The following is a 14,155-nucleotide window of genomic DNA, read 5'->3' as shown; positions in this document are numbered from 1 at the left end:
ACATTTTGTTTCTGAGGCCTCTCAGGAGAAAAAATCCTGGCAAAAGGATTTTTCATAAAATATATCTGTGACATGCCTGGTCAGAGAAAAAGAGCAAACCAGTGTCTAGGTCTTTCTGAGCCCGTGTGATGTTGGTGCTGTCAGTCAAGCTATCTCCACAGCAAGCATCTACTAACCCTGCTGCAGGGGAAAAACAGAGACAGAGCAGGACTTGGAGCTATGTGCCTGAACCCTTCCTGAATTACTCTGCCTGGAATTACTGATCACAAGTAAACTGTGCTAATGCCCAAACAAGGTATCATGGTGGCTGAGGAAGGACATGCTTTGGTGTGGAGAGCCATGTGTCATTCTCAGGTTCTCATCTTGCTGTAGTGGTTGACACCCAAGATAAGGTGTGACTTATGTAAAATCAAGTGGCTGGATACTGTGCTTTTCTGTTAATTCACATTGTTATGTGTAATAAGTGTTGATGCAGCAGATGTGCATAGGACAGACAAACTAAGTACTGAAAATGAACTCCTGAATATATGGTGAATAGACCACCCATTAGTGCTTTTTATCGACCTCATGATAAACAGGATATTTACTCCATGTTACGCTGTTGTGCTCTTACCTTGCATGCTGGTCAACTCGGAACTATTCTGTTGACTTTTGACTTCTTAATTTTGATAGAGATACTTGAGACCCATGTAAAGGAACAGGAATTTAGAATCAGCATGGATTTCCTAAGCACATTAACTTTACAATAGATCTTCACCTCCAAAAAACCCTTCAGAAATGAGTACACACACACACGCACACCATTTTACTCTATGAAACAAAAAAACATTTGTCCCCTGTAGGGGGATACAATATAAGAAAATAAAGGTAGTAAAGAAAGTAATCTTACCCCATTAAGGAGTTGCAGCTGAGCCAATTATTAGAGATTGGGTAACAGGCCTGATGTTAAAAGGCCACAGCTGTCGCCAATAAGAAGAGTGTTATAAAAGAGTGTTAGGTTAAGGAGGACTGGAGTTGGTTGCCTACTGTGAGGATGAGTCAGTGCTTAGAGGAGCTGCCTACAAGAAACACCAAGGAGGTATGAAACTCTAGCAATATGGAACCCTTGCAATGTAATGACAACGGTCTTCGCTGCATGAAGCACTCAGAGAGTAAATCTGGAGAGAGCTTGCATCGTGCAAAATGAGTATAATTCTGTGATGCTGCAGGTTGGTGGCTGTGAATCACAGTGCTGTTCATGAGATCTGCAAGTCTCTCTGGGTTTCACTGCTCCTAAAGCAACAGGTAACAAGCTAAAAATGCTTTCAACTCTTCTAAAACTGAATGTCTTTGGATTTAACCCCAGCTGGCAACTAAGTACCACACAGCTGCTTGCTCCAAATGGTTTAGATAAATATGTTTGTTGAAAGGTTATTGGCCAGATTGAATAGCCCCAGGCATCCTGCTTCAGTTTTGGCATGGGTCCATGCACCACCCTTGCAAGAAATGTTGTCAACTTCATTAATCTATCCACTATTTTTTTTTCCACCTTTTAACATAATAATAAGCTGAAAACATGCCTCACCTTGAAGTGATAAAATTAAAATATATACTGATTAAAAGAAATTTCACATACCTGAGCTGCATGTGGCCAAGTGTTAGTAATGTGATATTATAATTACCAATTGCACCCCTACATTTTCAACAGGTATGCTCAAACCACATTCAGCATATATACATATTTCTACTGAAATATACATATATCCAGGTATTGTCAGTCAGAATTTCTTACAACATTCAAACCAGTGCTGAAGCCTCCCCTTGTTCCTAAGGTTCAGTGCAGCTTTGGAACATGTTACTTTGTATCATTCTGCATCAAGGCAAACAACTGAAGTTAATCCCTAATGAAAATGTGTTTTTGGAGTGTTGTTGACTCTGCACTGACCTCAGTGGATTTGTCTCCACTGTTAATTAGAAGCATCTCTGGCCCAGGCTCTGTTCTGGGGCCCCAACCAGCCCCACAGCACTGCTGTCAGCTCATTACCAGGCTGTCTTGAAGGGCTCTGCCAGTGCACTGTGGGGTCTCAGAGGTACCTGCTCCCAGCTGGCAATGCAGACAGGACTGTGTGAGCTCTGGCTCCCTTCAGTGCTGTCTCAGCACGTTCCATATGCCAAACAGTTAGGATGTGCTACAGCCATGCTGCGGGAAGAACGTGATCTTGCACCCCTACCACAGCTTTAGGCTTGGAGAGGGGGAAGGAGGGTCAGGCTGAACCTCAGTGGGGGCAGCTCATCCCCTGCAAAGTGGGGTCTACACAGGGTTGTCAAGACCAGGTCTGTGCTCCTTGGTCTTGTGGCTGCCACCTCATTCTGCACCTTCTTTAATTTGAGAACATACACATAGCTTCACTTCTCTGGAGAGCCCTGAGACAAATGTGCCACCCTGAAAAGGGAGAGAGGGAAGGGATCCTTCAACTTTAAATAACACTCCCTAAAATTACCCAGTTGTACTTTCTGAGGAAATAAATAGTTGGTTTAGAAAACTCAGTTCTGCATATGTACTTTTGCAAGCAGAGAAGTGACCAGGCCTACCAGAAAGCAAAATCCCACTGAGTTCACTGCACTGTGAAATAAAATCCAAAGTGGCTAGTAGGGAGAATATTCCACTCTTCTGTGAGGTTGAAGACTCTCCCCAACTAATGACAGTATAATTGATCTTGTGTGGCTGCTGTATTTTATTGCAGTGTTCAGCTTTTGCTCTGTGATTACAGATGAGGTTTATGACAGATTTCCAAGGCAGCTTTCTTTTCTCTCTAATATGGCATGATCTATTTCTTAAGATAATAGAATTAAATTAATTAAATTCCATATTTTGCTTGAGAAACAAGAAATCATTGCTATTCCAGATATCTATTTAAAATGTGTTTTAAAAAATATTTGAGTTTTAAGGATATGAACTAACAACAAAAATGAACAGAACAAAGTGCAGAGGCCAAAATATATGCACGTGTGGTATACATAGGGTGGCCAGCATGTATGATGTAGGTGTACCCAGTTGAAGGTACATTTCACATACACTGATTCAAGCATTAACACCCCAACAGAATTCAGGGGTAAGTGCCAAAGAAGAGAGCATAGGAGGGGTGAGGATGGTGAGGAAATAGGTAAGCAACAGACCAGAGAAAAAAGGCAGAGATAAAAGCAGTGCAAGTGACATAAACAAGACTTTTCTGCCACAGATGTATTTACTTCTGCAGGTTTGAAAGAAATTTATCTCTGGGATCTTCACATTGTTTTTCCATAAATAGGCAAGAATAAATCCACTTAGAAACACTTTATTGCCACTAGGACATGAAGGAAGCATTAACTTTGAAACAAAAAGCAAGAGATGAATGGCTGAGTGCCCAAGCCTAAAAGGAAACTGCCTGCCCATTGCTGCATGCAAGTTTGTGTGATGCCTTAAAGTGGTTTTTTTTTAAGGGAAAAGAGTGGCTATTACTACCCAAGTAATAGCCACTCTTCTACCAAATAGTAGTTAATAAGACATCCATGGAGAATTGACTTGATTTAAATACTTTATTCTAAAGGGTATTTAGCAATCATGTTCCCACTAAATGGATAATTAAATAATTCACACTCTCCATTTAGAAATGCAGTTCATTGTTAATGACCTAATATCTGGGTGCACAGTTTTTTTCTCAGAATCCAGACCCCTTTGGGGCCTCGCACTGCACTAAAACCTCTGAGCTGAGAAAACACTGCTTTATGTTTTGGATAGTCAAACCACAAGTGATAGACTACAGACATGTATGTTATCAGCTTCAAAATTAGTAACTTCCTGTGGGTAATAGCTTTAAGGGCAAATTGAAATTTATGTGTTGAAGTTAATGGAAATAGGATCAGTTTTCACTCTTCATACCATATACTTTTCCAGTGGGTTCAGCTTGCTGTTGTGCTGCCCTGACCACCATGTGCCCTTCTAGTAGTGAAAGAGAAGAGTTGCTCCTCAGTCCATGTCAAACTGCTCCCACTGAGTAGGACTGAACAGGTTGGAAACTGACAGGTTTTTCTTTATGAAAATTAAACCTGGGACTGTCAGAATTCAGTCAACGTGGAAAACAGATCTGAATTAAATAAGTCTCTTTTTTCTACTCTTATGTCTGTGATTTTCCTTCATGAGACCAGATCCATTATCAGAAGGAATCTCTTATGGTTATTATTTATGTCACAAAGGCACAGTGAGGCTTTTAGAGATCCCAATATGTTAAGTGATACTAAAAATGTGATTGGGCCCTTTGCATCTGATTTAAGTTGCTTAAAAAACAACTTAGCTTTTGACTTTAAATTCATCTTTATCCTCTCACAAGACACACTGATAATATATTTCTCTATTTTGCAAATTCTCTTAAATAGCAGCCAACTGTAAGTCTCAGGTCCATGTCTTAAATCCTTCTGCTAAGGGTAAAAATGCACATTATGGACTGGGAGAGGAAATGGAGACACAGCAGGACCCATGAGACTTGCCCCTATCCACTTACTTCCCTAAGATATTTATTTGGATCAGTCCCTCATAGCAGAAGGAACCAGCTTAACTTTTCTCTTCCCCAAGAACTGAAAGGGTGTTGCTTAAGGGACAGATTCTTATAAAAAATATACTCACCTCCAGCTAAAAGCAGAGGTTGAGGCACACAAATTTATTCAGTAGTACTGCTTGGAGATTCCTGAGCAAGCTGACATAGAATGTATTTGTCCCTGCAGGAACTATGTGAGGGCTGGTGGAGAAGGGGAATGATGGGGATGGGGGGTGCTTTTGGTGGTCAAGGGAAAGGCTCCTGTTTGCTTCTTCCACCATCCTCAGCTCTCTTCTCCTTCCCCAGACCCAGGGGAGCCTGTTGTAGGCATTTTATTCAATGTGAGAGCTGAAAGCTTTTTGAATAGAAATTAATTGCTGCAGATTTACTGCCTAATCTCAGGGGAATTTAATTTGTTAGTTTCAAAATGGGAGTGTCCCTTCAGTGTATTTTGAGGATACAACCACAGCATTACCTTGGTATGATATGGATTTGTCCCGTGACTACTCATAAGCTCTTAGCCCTAGACCTTACTTTGTGCAATCAATAAAGTTTGGGAATCTGAATATTAAACATAAGCAGATGATTTAGCGGTTCAGGTTAGCAAACTAAAATGTTAGTCTGGAAAATTAATGCAGGAAAACAGGAACAAAAAATTCTGGGTAATTTACATTTTCAATAGGGACAGGAATCATAGAACTTAGCGGTTCTAAATCTTTATAGAACCTTGCTGTAGGTGCAATTAATTATCAATTTGGAATCAGAAAAACTCAAAATATGGGCAAGTTCATTAAAACAGGAGAATAAATGGGGAACTGTGCAAAAACCCCACTTGTCCTTAAGTTACAGATTCTTTAGGAAATCAAATCTCTGCCCTTGAAGAGAGATATCTCAGTCTGTTAAATGCTGGCATGGGTGATTTGAATCTATCATGTCAGAAGTATAGTCCTCCTGCTGGAAGAACTCCAGAAATGAGATTAGTAGTTGTTCAAGCAGGAAGTAATAAAAGCAATTCAGCCTCCTCTGGGGAAAGGTAACACCACAACAATGTGATTTTCCTGGGATAATGCAGCATTAGGCTGGTGAATGAGTTGATGTCATTGATAAAAGGTAGACTGGAAACTGTGATTACTCCAGTGAAATAAGTTTCACTCGAAGAGAGAGGGCATAAATCATGATATGTACCTGAAAAATAGCCTGACATTATGCCCAAGAAGATAAAATGGCTACAAACACATATGGGTATCATACAAAAATTTTCAAGATTATATTGATGGCAATAATCCATCACCCTGCATTTTAGTTATCAATTGTGAATGTCTAGATACCATCCAAAACCCAAAAAATGGATAAAATAATACTTCCTGAAGCTTCTAGTTTTGCCCACACAGCTGCAGAAAGAAAAGCTGAACCCTGACAGTTTGGAGCCCTTGGAGCCTGATTCTGTTTTGAATTGACATGGCAAAGAGGTGAGGTCCCCCAGCCCTCTCCTGTGGTGGGTCCACAGCTATCAGTGATGGGATCTCACAGGCTTGAGCTGCAGCGAATGGCTGTAGGAGATGATGTACAAGTCAGCGCCCTAGCCAGCAGCTGGAGAAAATACCTTTTCTCAGCCACTGAGAAAAGGTATTATTTCAAACAAATGCATGGTATCTTTTTTAATTATCATTCCTGAAAGAACACAGAACACAAGAAGAAGCTGAGCCAGTGGGACAGGAAGATACACACAAACTGAGAGTAAAAGCACTGATGGCAATTTGGCAGCCTAAGGAGTACTAGAGGGATGATAATGAATAGGAGCTGTTTTTCAGGCACTGAATACAGCTACTGTGATTCAGATTTGGAAGCTGTATAAAGGTCTGTAAAGAGTAGGAAAAAACCATTATTGAGACTCCAGTTCTGAGCAGATCCTATGTAACCCCAGGGGTCAGAGCTTGGTGCTATGATAACACATCTGACTGCTTAACTGGAATGTTTTCATAGCTATGTATAAAATGATTTCTGGGAAGACAGACCTGCAGCTGAACCATTTATCATTGTTTATGGGCTGGCTGGGTACAGACCATGTCTCAGGGGCAAAGATGCTTCCTGTGCCTCTACCTTAAGTGTACATATCAGAGTAGACATCCTTTACTCCATGACTGGCACTCTTTCTCTGCTTTGGAAAATAAACAAATCTGGACTCCGCAGTGTCAAAGGAGCCCTTAAACACTCTTACTGGTCCAAAATAGTCCCTTTCCAATCTCATGAGCTGGACATTAGCAAGTGCAGAAAATGTATGGGTGTCAAAAAGACTCCCTTTCTACTGTAACAAAGACCACTTTCCTTTTCCAAGAAACAGAGAGACAGACAGAGATTTGACAGAACTACTAATATTTGAAGAGAGAAAAAAAATAGGAAGTAGAGGAGTGCAGAAAATATCTGGAGCTTTTACTCTGATTCAGACAAGGGTGAGACAAGATGAGCCCCAAGTCTGAACAGAAAGAGGCACAAAAACTCACATAGGATGGGATACCGAGAAAATATATAATGGTTGACATGCTGAAAGAAAAGAGAAAATTAGTTGGCTGACACAATATTTCTTCTTCCGTAAATGTTGTGAAATCTCTGTGCAGAGAAGTTTCACAAAGCAAGAAAAAATGTGGGCAGAGGGGCTTTTGGAGGCAGTCCCAGGCAGCTCACTTGAGAGAAATGCAAAGGATGAAAAGGGGAGCTACACGGAATGCACTGAGAACTCTCTTTTGGAAAGCAGACATTAGATACCAAAATGGTAAATAGACCTTGGTATTTCTGTTCCATACATACGCAATGAAAATTCTTTGTGAGTTTATGTGATAAGAGTGGCAAAACCCCATTTATTTCTGAATTATTCACTTAATAGGAGTTTCTGCATTTTGCCGGTATGAAAATGGCAATGTAAATGGGTGTCTAAATTGAGTAGATATCATGGTCAAGCAGACATAACCTATTGCAGTGAAATGCCATTGAACTTGCCTCATGTAATTAACAAACAATCATCAGCTTGATCAGGCCCTGCAGAGATGTGCTTTCATTAGTCTGAGCTGGCTATTGATAGCTTCCTGTATTTCCACCACCCCCTGGAGCACGAGGCAGCACTTCACATGTGTCTGTATTCAGGGCTGGTTGGTCAGACATGGGGAAAGACTGCTCGGGGCCAGCTGGGATAACGATTTTTAACAGCTGAACTACAGGGTCCTAGGCAATTATATAAAGTTAATTCAGTTTGTAAATCCAATTAAAAATAAGTTTTAGCACCATGGAAAGCAAAGCTTTTTACTGTAATTATAGAAATATGCTTAGGCTAATTATTTTTCTTATCAGAATGCAAAACAATGTTTGATGAGTATAGTTCTGTATTATCAGCAATTTACAAATATCACAGAAATTGGGCAGGTTTGAAAGCTTGGCTCTGGTTAAGTGAGAAATGAAGCAAGTCTAAGCAAGTTCCCACACAGAATCAGGAATTGTGTTGTGCTTTTGATTTAGTGGCATCAGAAGTTACCCAAGGTCTGCAGCCTGCAAGATTCTCACAACTGAAGAAGCAGCTCCTTGTTTGATAAGTTTAGGCTGCCCATGTACGCTGGCTCACAGCCACAAGTTTGAAAGTAAATGAGTGCAGCTTTTGTGGGAGTGCAGGAGAAGCTCCTAGTGACTGTGTGATTACTGGGTTTTGGCATTCATCTGATATATATAATCATGTATTCTAATGAGCATGTTAATGTTATCAAAATGTGATAAAATAAGCCTTCAGTAGGCCACCTGTGTTATAAGGGCTTCTGTTGTTATTGTATGTAATATTGCATGTCTTTCAGGTTATAAACTTGGCAGCAAAAAAACCCCTAAAACATTTAAAATAATATAATTTGAAATTGCAATGAAACATCCCATTCCCCAAATTTTATAGAAATAAATACAAACTTATCATCCAAATCCACAGACAATCTTGGCAATCTCAATTTACAAATCTTTTTCTTCAAGTGTTGGGAAAAGGATTTCAAAAAGAGTAGCATAAGGTATATACACTGACACTGACTTGCCTTTCTTGATGACCTCTCTACCTAGATAGAAAAGATATAATAAATGAAGTACAGTTTTGAACTTTTCAGTGTTGTGACTACAAGATAAATACATTTAAAATAAGATCCAGGTACTCTCTCTGGCATTTAATTCCCCATCTTTATTCATCTAGGGAGATTTATGGCTCTTTCTGCCTTTCTCAACATGGCCACAGTTGCTATACTCAAGATACCAATCAGGTGGAAGACCCAGGTAACCTTGGCTCCTCATGTTCACTGACTTTTTTCTTCTTCTAGATGTCTTTTTATGATTGGCCGTTTCCACAATCACCAAACATTTTTTTATAACAACCCATTATCCTCCAAGTGTTTTCAATGTATCTTCAGAGTCCTTACTAACCTTCACAGCCTCGTCCCAGTACTTAACCTACAGGATTCAAACTGCTTCCATCCAAGCAAATACAGAAAATGTTTGACAATACAGAAAAAGTGTTGCCAAGCACTTCGTAGCTGAAAACCTGTAAGGACTCATAGGAGGATTTGAGGAATGTGACACCTCTTGGGATGATCATTACATAGGTTGTGTGCTAATTCTGAAAACTGAAGTAGTCAGGCCTGTGGGGTGTTTTTATGCAGCTGTCTAAAGTGGAATTTGAGGTCAGCAGAGAGGCTTACTTTTCTCTTGAGTGTTTTCAGAGCTCATTGTTCCCTCCTGTGCCCAGGAACCATTTGGGAGTTTTGCCTCTGGGACTCCTGGAAGGACAGAGATGGAAAGACTCTAACATCTGCACGTGGGCTGCCTTCAGCTTTGCAGGATTTGCTGAAAATGGTGGTGGCATCTCAACCCTTCCAGATCTGGCCAATTTCAGCCCTACTCTTCTTTCAGTGTGCTGCAGTAATTATCAGATGATGAGAAACTCTCCACAGCCTGTCTCTCCTGGCAGCAAGGCTGCCAGCTTCAGACAAATCTTGGCTGTCTCCCAGGGCAGGGCAGTGAGCCCAGACACTCTGAATGACCCTCTTCTGCCATATAGACACAGGACACGCACTCCTTTTGAAGGAAACTGCTGTGAGGTGAGTTGTTCAGCTGTCCTTGCATTTAGTATGCTAAAATAATGTCCTTGTGTTTTAAGGAGGATGTGTTATGAAGACAGTAGATTTGTTCAAGATAGGTTCAAAGAAGCCAGGAATTTTGGGAACTCAAGGAAAGCAGGGCTGCATATCTCTCTCATCTAAAATGAGTTGATAAAAGCCCCAAAACTCACAGTTATTTCACTTTTCTACCTATTCACTCATAAAACCACTTTGCAGCTCCTTGACAAGCATTGTGTTAATGAGAACAAGGTGCCTATGAGGCATAAGGGGTGCTCAAATAGTTCTGAAATATCTTCTTCCAAATTGTGGACAATATCTCTCTTACTCCATTAATTTAAATCACACTGAATTCACAATAGAGGTAACTGAGAGAGGGATAAATGTATGCAAAAAAATAATCTGCTTGGTTTGCATTTTCTAACCCTCTTTCCTCTAAATGGAATGTATATCAATATATGTTTGAAATATCAAACATACAGCCATCTATGGCTTTTACTTTGGCTGACAGAGGGGGAAGTGCCAATTTTTTTAAATCCTGGTGTAGAGCCTCACTCATGTTTGGATGGTACTTTGTGGGCACCCAATACTGTCAGTTCTGACTCTGGATCCTGGCATCTAAGCACTGTAATTCTGCTTGCCACTGTGTCCTCCTCTGACTTTTCTAAGTGTAAGGCTTGGGCTAGGTCAGCCTGCTGAGATGAAGGAATACCTAGTTTTATGTGTCACTGACATTTATGGGTTACTGGGATGGCAAAGAAGCTCATTTATGTAATACAGCCTGCACATTGCTATGTGCCCCAAGGGGAGATATTTGCTGCAAAGCACTGACAAAAATACATGCTTAAAAAATTAGTAGCTTTGGGGGATAAAAATTGAACTTGAGCAGCTATAAGGATGATTAGCTCCTTAAATCTCTTCTGTGAATCCTATTAAATTCAACTTCTACTGCCTGAAGAGCTTCTGTCCTCTTCCCCTGCCAGCTCCCTAGATAAAGGGAATATGTAATGCTGGACAAAATATTATTCTAACAGAAGGCTTCCCTCAGAATTAAAAATTAAGAAACACTCATCAATTCTCAAATTACATGGGATTTAGCTCTATGTAGAGACACCATTTCTGACCAGTTTGGCATTCCCTTTACTCACCTGCAGACTTGTTCATGAATACTTGAAATCTATGAATCTCCTAAACAACCTCAGAAGCAACCAAGGAAAATATTTAGAACCACTGCATTTCCAGAGAGTGCTTTGTTGTTGTATCTTTGTGTAGAAACAACAAAAAATAGTCTACAATTATTTCCTGTTTTGGGCTTTAAGACATTGCAATACTATACAATGGTGCAGATGGTGAGAAAAGGGGTCTGTTGCTAAGAATATCTGCTCCCTTTCACAAAAGTTTAAATTCACTGTGACCTCATCATCTCTTCTATGTCTAACTGAGCTATCTAGAACCTGGACAGAACCTGGAATCTGGACTGCCTCCAAGATGTTCCCATGCACACTCAGGTTGTTCTTGTATGCAACCTGAAATCTAAGATGAAGTTTCTCCCCGTGTTGTACAACCCTGAACACACAGTGCATATCAGCCCTCTGACTTCCCACTGGCACCTCTGGAGGCTTTACACATTCATTTTGAAAAAAACCAATAGTCACCCAAGTGTTTAAGGCATAGATTTTAAGAGGCACAGAAATCCTTAGTGGTGCACATAAATAGCTGTGTGGAGTTCAGGCTGCATAAAAGATGACAAAAAGCTGGGACACAAAGCTGGTGAAAAGCACCTGGATAAGGGTCTTGCGGAGTTGAAAAATGAATCCTGGAAAAAAAATGGCAAGCACATGAGAGAAAAGAAATTTCTGGTTTTAATGTGGGACAGACATTTTGAAAAAGTTTGTTCGAATAGTTATGAGTTGTATTGTTAATCTCTGGTATTTATTGGGAGCATTTCTCACAAATACAGCCCTGCGAAAACATGCAGTTTGTCTAGTTGGTCCCTTCATGAGCACGTGGCCCAAATTCATGAGAATTTTAATCTTAACTGTGACTACTTTTTTCCCTGTCTTGAATCCAGTGTACTTCCCCAAGCCCTGTACTGGCACTGTGTGAACCCCAGGAACACAGGCTGCTTGAGTGCCAGCCAAATCCTCATTAACCCGCTGACTATTCCAATCACATACTGACCAACATGTCCGAAAGGGTCAAGGAAAATAAAGGTCAGGAGAGGGTGGTGATGTCTGCTGATGTAAACCTGAGTCCTCACAGTGGTGCTGCAATTTCCTCGCTGCACCTGATTCAAAAATACACCAACAGGTATGTGGAATCTTGGAGAATCTACAGTGTATTCTTGGGAGATAAAGGAACATTTTTTTAATATGAGGAGAGAGTCTGGGTTTGCCTCATGATATGTGTATGGATAATCCATTTCTTATGGAATTGGTCTCTTGCATTGTAAGACTGAAATAATCACCAAATGCCAGATGTGACAAAAAATGTAATCACCCTGGTTTTGACCCCATTTTTAATCTTGTGTTAGCTTTTTGTTTCATACACGCACTTACAATTGAGCCCAAACAATAAGGATGTTTTATGCCATCATGACAGAATGAGTACATATTGTGCCTCCAAATCTCATAATTCTAATAAGGGATCTGATGAATAAATAAAAGTTAATGTAAGCTCTGTATTAAAAGGTTGCCTCCTTTTAAGTCTCTTTCTCTGATTTATTATCTCAATTATATCCTATATTGCTACTGCAAAGCAAAGGCTCAATTATATTCATTAGTTTATAGTCCATCTGATGTAATATTTAAAAGAGATCCAAATCTCATTTGTATTTTGTCAGGTCATCACTTTTATTCCCATGTCTAAAGCTTGGTGAAGTTTTGAAATAGCTTGACACAGCTTCCCTATCAGAAAAGGCTGCTGGAGGATGGTGTATGTGGATAAAACCAACACTGAATTCCTCAGGTTTGATTTTGCACAGATGCTGGTACAAAACACAAGAGTTCAAGTAATCTATCTGAAGGCAATTCTTTCCAACTCCAAGCACCTCAGAGAGTCAATGAGTTCTTAATTTTACTATCAGACAGACGATTTGTCAATTTCCTTTACTATGTCTTATCTTAAACCAAATACAGAATATCTGCTCTCATTATGACTGAAGAGCTGTCAGATGTGAGCATTGAGTGTGTTTGTAATTAACTACAGCCTGTCTTTGTTCTAAACTCATTTTTCCAATATTAAAGTAACATATTCTTCAGAAGCTTTTTACTACAGCTGTAAGTTTGTAATGTTTGCAAGGACAAACAGAACACTTCAACTGTACACGTGCCATCCTTCCTGAGTTCAGCCTGAAGGATGGCCTATGGCACTTTTGGCTGAAACAAACCAGTAAAAATGCTTAAACTATTTAAACTAAAATATTGTTACCTATATTTTTTCGCATTTCATTTCCAAGAGTGTTTTGATTTATCCATAGTACCAGAATGTTCACAGCATCTCTGTAGAGAAAGGATAAATACATATTCATGCATTTTATCTTAAATGTCAAAACAGGAAATTGTTTCAAAATCTCATTATTGAAGTGGGAAAGACAAACACTAAAAAGTTACAAAGTGCTAAAATGAAACTTTTCTGCCCAAGCTTAATTTGTTTTTTTGACGTATGGATTATAGTAATTTTTTAAAAAATAGGCATAGACTATTTTCTCCACCAAGATGTTGTCTCAGTGAACATATGCGTAGTATTCACAGTAGCACTGAGGATATACCCTGGAAATGGCTCAGCATTATTTAACAGGAAATGTTACTCACAGTTCTTCGACCAATTTTGTCCACCTGATGCTGTTTCCCCTGCCCAGGCACTCCTTGTCTCTCCAGCAGCTCTAACTGATAACTCTCCAATGCTCCCCTTTGTCCTGTCTGGTCCAGTACCACCTTGGTCAGCACATCAAACCTAGCAGGGACTGGGTCAGGCTGCTTCTAGCACAATACCAGGACCCCTAAGTGAGAAAAAGGGTATCCTAAAGTTGGGCAAAAAAAGCAGTTTCAAGGAAAGTTTGGCTTGCTACAGGTAATTCTGGGCTAACACAGATTCCCTCTCTGTTCCTCATGCAACTCAAGCTTGTTGCAGAACAGGGAGTATGAAGCATGTTTGTATGTGAGGATGACACATAGAAGCTCTGAGATGAAAGCTGTACCAGTAAATTAAACAGTCTTGGGGTACTGACACCCACCTGTCTGCACTTTTAAGTGATGGTGACAGTGACAGTTTTGATCTGGACCAATGAGCACTCTGAGAAACAGTTCACTGGCACCATTTGGAATCTAGCACAGCCAGGGACCTTTCCCAGCAGGCAGCAGCAATGAGGCCCCCCTGCTGTACAGAGAGAGATTATAATGATGCCATGGGCAATGTCAGGCCAGCTGGTCTCTGTACCAGACATGGCACATTTAGTTTTTTTGCCTGAATGTATTT

General features: G+C 40.1%; 1 long non-coding RNA gene across 1 annotated transcript; it reads left to right on the top strand.

The window, feature by feature from the left end:
* Window positions 1–1,027: 1,027 nt before the first annotated feature.
* LOC135457693 (uncharacterized) lies at window positions 1,028–12,300 on the top strand. The gene is made up of 5 exons (XR_010442756.1): window positions 1,028–1,078; window positions 1,209–1,284; window positions 8,761–8,840; window positions 9,310–9,661; window positions 11,751–12,300. It is a non-coding gene; the product is annotated as an uncharacterized LOC135457693 (long non-coding RNA).
* Window positions 12,301–14,155: the final 1,855 nt, after the last annotated feature.

Source organism: Zonotrichia leucophrys, chromosome 1A (genome assembly GCF_028769735.1).
Source record: "Zonotrichia leucophrys gambelii isolate GWCS_2022_RI chromosome 1A, RI_Zleu_2.0, whole genome shotgun sequence".
NCBI classification, from domain to species: domain Eukaryota; kingdom Metazoa; phylum Chordata; class Aves; order Passeriformes; family Passerellidae; genus Zonotrichia; species Zonotrichia leucophrys.
The sequence above is the reverse complement of the archived record's forward strand: the minus strand, read 5'-3'. Positions and strand labels throughout refer to the sequence as shown.